Genomic DNA, 6410 nt, shown 5'->3' on the forward strand with positions numbered 1-6410 from the left:
AATTTTTTTGTTTAACTTTTTTGTAGAAAGAATTGCAATTGTTCGCACCGACGTTAGGCCATAGGAACAATTAATGCCTGTATTTATAAACTATTGAATGGTCATTTGACTTAATGTGTTTGACTAACTTCGCTTTGCTCAACAAAGCATTGTATGAAAGAAGAAGATACACAAAATTACATTCAATTCTTGTTTAAATTCTGAAGTAGCTAATTAGGTGCCTGGATTAAGGTATTTTAGAGTACCTCTTTAAAAAGTTTGGCTTTTTAGCCATAGACAGTGGGCAGGGGACGTGAGTTCCCTAAAAGGGAACTTTTTTCTCTTTCAATTTGTTCACAACCCATATACCAAGGTTGTAGGTTCCTCCCCCGCACCTAGAAAAACATTACCTGTATGTCTTAATTTCAGAAATTACAAATGTTTATGTTTTACACCATTGAAAGTTAATTTAGCAAGGTGTGCTTGGTGTCAATAAGGTTTGGTAAATATGTACTGTAACCCATTACAAGTAGAGGTGGGTATTTTCCATGAAAAATGTGGGGACATATGTGAAACTTTCTCTTGTGACCATGAAGGTGCCTATATTATAATAGCCTGAGAACTAATCTCAGATTGCATGCTTGAGAGAGGAAAGGAGGAAAGCCAACATCACAATAAAAATTGTAAATCAGATGTTGAAGGTAAAGCCTGGGTGGAGATGTTTGCCAGTTGGAACCTGACATTCTTAAACAGGGACATATTGGGAGGCATTCCACCGAGGCCAACTTGGAGATCTGAAAAAGGCGGTTGCTTATTTGGATTATATAATAACATCACCAGCCATATTTGAAATATATAAAGAGATGATTGTTGAGGAGAGCGATGTGAGTGATCATATGCAGCTGTCGGTTAAAATGAAGGCTCAGTCACAAGGGATAGCTAACTCTGATATGAGTGATTAATAGTTAATCCACCTGGCAATAGAAATACATTGGCAACTTGAATGTCTTCAATGACTGAGTGAAGTAATTCCTTTGAGGCTCTACAGAAAGACGAGGTGTTGACTGTTTGACCCCTTGCTCTTTTGAAGCCTTCCTGGACAAATTTAAGAGGGTGCCGGGTGGGAATATGAAAGGGGAATATCAGAGGGCTAATCCCTTTGATTTAGATATACAGACAAAAAAGAAAGAGCTCAGACGAAACATTCGACATCTGAAAGGGAGAAGGGCACGCTCACACAAGGATATAACAAATTGGCTAAGGAGCTATAAAGCAAAGTTAGCCCAGAAGGAAGGATGGTGCATGCTAGAAATAATTACAAAAAATGACTCAAGGAACTTTTGGGATTTGATAAATTCATTGCAAAAAAACACAGAGTTGCTTTCAGAGTAACCCTATAACTGAGAGAGAGTGGATTAGACATTTTGTAAAGGTGTATAGGCAACCGGATAACTTATTAAAGACCACAAGGATTGAGCATATGTGGGGATTGAGTATGGATGTGGAGGACATTGAGATTCTGATTAAGAGGGCCTCCAATTCGATAGCGGCTGGGCCAAATGGGCTTTCAAATTCACTCTTCAAATTAGACCCTGAGTTGTGGGCTAGAATGCAATTCATGCTGTTCAAAGCTGTGTTCAAAGATGGCAAGACACCACCCTCCTAGCATATGGCCATTATTGTCCCAATATACAAGAATGGGGATAGATCAAGCCCCATGAGCTATCGTCCTATTTCCCTCATAGATAGCGATTGTAAGATATTCACAGGGCTGGTCTGCAAAAACCTGACGAAGTGGGCTGCTGAAACTGGGCGATTGCAGATGTTCCAGCCAGGCTTCTGTAGTGGGATGGGTACAGACCTTAATGGATTGGTGGTAGGATGGCTAAGAGAGGAGGCCCTTAGATCAGGAAATCTGCCCCTATATCTACCAGCCATCGACTTTACGCAAGCTTTTGACTGCATCAATCGGCAATTATTGTGGCTGAAGCTCAGGGATTGGTGGATCCCAGAGAGTCTTCTAGCTATTTTGATTCACCTCCATGATCAGACAATACTGCAAGTGAGATTGAATGGGAGGGGAGAATTGACAAAGTCCTTTCTAGCATATGTGGGCCTTCACCAGTGTTGTTTATTGGCTGCATTCCTATTTAATCTATACCTGTCTGACTTGGGAGAGTTCCTAGCCAAGACCTTATTTGCAGCACTTAAGTTATTAAGCTTGATAATACCATACTTGCCCTATGCTGATGATGTGATTCTGATGGATAGGACTCAAGTGGGCTTGCAGAGACTAGGAATGCTCTCAATTGAACAAATGATGCATTAATACATAAAAAAGAATGTTATAAGATTTATGCATAATAGTAAAAGAAAAATTGGCTTCAGTTGGGTTATGGGAGAGCAAGAGTTGATACCCTCCACATCTATAACTTACCTGGGATTCCATCTAAACGTAAAGGATAAGAGTGGGGTTTTGATGAAATGCTTATTGAGTATTGAGGAAAGCTGTCCAAGCGGATGCACAGATGAGAAACATAAGATGCAAATATTGTAGATTCTCCAAGCAACCTCTATTATTCTTTTGTAAAATGAAGGTTATACCAGGACTTTTATATGGTGTTGAGATTAACGATAAATTGTGCTTGCTACCATTTGATAAATTTGAATCTAGAACATGGAAGCAGGCTTTGGGACTGCCGGAGTGTGTGCCTATCGCCTCATTTAGGTTTGAGTTAGGTTTAATCTCACTTAAATGCTTGGTCGATCAAATAATTGTATCATTATACAGAAAATGCTTTGTACCCCTGAAAGAATCGCTATATGTTGATTTAGAAAATGTTTTACAATCAGGGTGACATAAAGCTGTTGCTAAATTTAATTGCACCTCCCAATTTCCCATACTTTGGACTCCGGCCCCTCTCAGGGCATTCAACCTACAGTGCGTTGGGACCATAGCCATGGTGAAAGGTGCTTTACAAATGACAAAATTAAATGAAATTAGCTAAAAGAGCAGAAACGATTAAATAAAATTATGAGGCAGAAGACGAAAGCAGTCTTCATGATGATACAAGGATGTGCCTTTCCATAAGGACGAGACAGCAATAGCCCTGCAGAGTGCAGAACAGACAAATAAATGCTGTGGCTGAACACATGTGCGTGCAGGGCGAGGATGGCACACCACATTACTGCTAAACCAGCTGAGGGAGATACAGAATTACAGTGAAAAGATGGGCAAGAGAATGAGAAGAGGACACTGGAGGGGACTCCGGCCACATCCAATATGATGCCTGTCCCCTGCCGAGGGAGACCTGCCAGTCTACGATGGGGAATAAGCGAACAGCATTTACTGATGGACAGCTAGACATGTACCAGACCTACTGCAGTTACAATAATACCCGAAGCAGTGTTTTCCATCAACATTGACTATCTTGAGTGTCGGCGGAGTACACCAATATTGTGTGTCACTTTCCATTGAATTGTTGTCCGTTGTATTTCAATTGTACCTTCTTTACTCTAAAAGAAATCCTTCTGGAGCACGTCATACAATATGAACTGGCACCCAATATTGTTCCGATGGACTATACAGATGACCCCGATGTCAAGCTACCAATAACCATTCCAGAATTAGTGGAAAATCCCTTCGAGGAAAGGATCGTCCAGGTTTTTTCTGAAGCTAACAAGAGCAACCTCAGCTTCAATGACTTTGTGGACTTGTTTTCTATGCTGAGCAAAATGGCTCCCAGAGAGCCTAAAGCTATCTATGCCTTTAAGATTAATGATCTGAATAGGGACAACTACATTTGCAAGTCCGAGTTGGAGAAGACTCTTAACAAGGTGATACAGGGATCTTGGTTTGTTAAAAAGTCATCGAAGATATGGATTGGGATGGAAAACTAGCCTATTCTGATTTTTTTACATTTTTATTTTTGTGCGATTTATGATTACATGATTTCCAAAGCACCAGATTTCCTCAGCACATTTCATATAAGAATATGAAGATGTTGGTCCTCCTCAGCAGAACCCACCATTGTTCAAAGGAAAACTGCATCAGCCTCGGAATCCCTACTTGTTGAAATCTGCACAAAAAAGGACATACTTTCCTCCAGCTTACAAGGGAAGAAGCATTACATATTTGCTGGATTTAGGGGACTGCACAGCCATCCAAGTAGTCTGACCAAGGAAGGGAACAGTTGTGTTCTAAAGGTGTTTTATTTCTAGAGTTCAGATTACTGGATTTCCCTGCAGATTCTATATATGTGAATTTCAATATTGTCTTTCATGCAAAAACTTAACATGATCAGAAAGGGAAACCAGCTTTGCAATGCATCGAAGGTAATGAAATGGAAGAAAGCACAGTCCTTGAATATGACTAACGTGGTGCAACGCTGCTCAGCTTTGTGCATGGGGGTATCATGTTAGGCTTAAGGTTTCTGTTACATTTGTAACGCGCCTTGAAACACCTGTGTATAGGCGCGTTACAAATGCCATATCATATCATATCATATGTTTATGCTAACAATATATGAACATCGACTATACCATTTGAGTCTCATCACGTCCAGTTGCTCTCTTCGGTATGTCTCCATCGACCAATTTTTCATGGATTGTATCTTCACCAGAAAACTTAAAATGCATATCTTTGATCTATTTTCATATATGAACTCCATCCATTTTCAGATTCAGCCTTTTGATTCTCCCGTCTGTCCCAAGCCTTCTCGAAAAACCCAGTTGACTTTAACGAAGTAAGGTTGGCACCTCCAAGAGAAGACGGGCATAACAAGCAAACTCACACCGAGAAGCACAGCACCAGTACCAAAGGCAAAAGATGTTTTTTTCCTGACCAGCAATGCAATCTGTCTTGTAAATTGCATGAACGCTGCTCGGATTTTGACTCCGCTCCAGGGGAAGCTGCTCCGTCATTATTCTTCCAGCGTTGTTTGGGTACTGGTGGTGCATGACGACAATCAAAGAACTGTTCTAACAGTTGATAGAAGGAAGGGCTTTGTCGTTCACATCATCTTCTGAAAAGAAGTCTTTTTACAGATTGCATGACTTTGCGGACCCCTTCCCCTCCCCCCCGGCCTCCATGAGGATTTTGTGCTACTCTAAAATATTAATTCTTTCATTGCGAAAAGTGGAGGTTTGCATTTTCTTGTAACAACAATAGACTACTCTGGAATTATGGGTCCACTTGCAGGGTATAATGTTTTGTTGCTTGTTGGCCTAATTAAATCTTTTGAAATAAATGTTTCCCAAAACGATTATCAAGAGCTTCATTGCGTATACCTCCCTTGTCTAAATGTTATCACTAAACAACTTACTGGTCTTTGTGGTAATGTAATGTATTGCAAAGTGGTCTTGTGTAGTGCCTCTCGTGGTGGCCTTGTGGCATGTAGTTCTACGAAAATACAAGGGGTGGTTATAAGTGAAAAGCGAGGTGTGAATTGAAGAATGTGGGCCGGAAGTAACATAGTCCAGAGTGCTGGTATGGATCTATGTTGATTCTTTACACCCTGGGAACACATGCACAATCTATTGGATGGCAGTGAGGTTCCATGTCTTCAAATCGCAGCGAAAATGGCCACGTATACAAAATATTGTGTCATAAATGACACGGTTTTGCCGCCACTATCAAGTAAAGGATGCGGGGGATACCCCCGCAACCTCCGCTCCCCTTAAATGGTGTAATGGGGTACACCTTTACCGGGTCAAACCACAGCATTTTTGCAGTGATTCTTTTTACCAGCGACATTTTTGCCGTGATTTTATTACCTGATACCGGCAGTGTTGGGACACTGGAGAAGCCCCTGGTAGAGCACACACGTGATAGAGCCAGAGAGGTAGCTCATTCCCTCAAAATAATTATGTTTGGGGTGATGTTAACAGGCGTAAACCAGCACTGTGCGTTTTTGGCTGTGTGCGTAATTTAAATTGGAAGTGTGCCGGTAGGCTGAAAAACGAGTCAATCAGTTGGGGAAGGAGCAGGTGGTTTGGGGAGGAGGAGGATCTTCAAAGTACTCCATTTATCAACTTCGGGTGGTAAAGGGCCGTGGTGACCCAGCCAGACTTCAAATGTGTGCCGACAGGTTGCACACAGATGTCAGAGGATAGTGCTTAGTCAAAAATCATGCAGCTCGACATCCTTAGTTTGGAAATGTTTGCTCACATTACCCCTACACTGCAGTCCCTATCCTGGCTCCTGATAGATGGCGAAGGGTCAGCTTTGAATGTTTGGGCTTCACTCACTCTCAGGGGATACCGGACCCTGGGCTCTGTGCCCCAAACACCTATGGAAACTGCAACCTGCCCCATAGCCTGAGGTTCACCTTGGAAGGCATCATCAAGCATAAACATTTACAATGCTCACTTTTGGGTGCAGCTGGGTTAGCTGCATGGAAATAAAAAAACTCTGCCAAACATTGAAATGA

General features: G+C 41.6%; 1 pseudogene; it reads left to right on the forward strand.

The window, feature by feature from the left end:
* Nucleotides 1-3303: 3303 nt before the first annotated feature.
* On the forward strand, nucleotides 3304-3978 carry LOC138504824 (calcium and integrin-binding family member 2-like; annotated as a pseudogene).
* Nucleotides 3979-6410: the final 2432 nt, after the last annotated feature.

The sequence above is a fragment of the Ambystoma mexicanum genome, chromosome 11 (genome assembly GCF_040938575.1).
Source record: "Ambystoma mexicanum isolate Mex_15411 chromosome 11, UKY_AmexF1_1, whole genome shotgun sequence".
Taxonomy (NCBI): Eukaryota; Metazoa; Chordata; class Amphibia; order Caudata; family Ambystomatidae; genus Ambystoma; species Ambystoma mexicanum.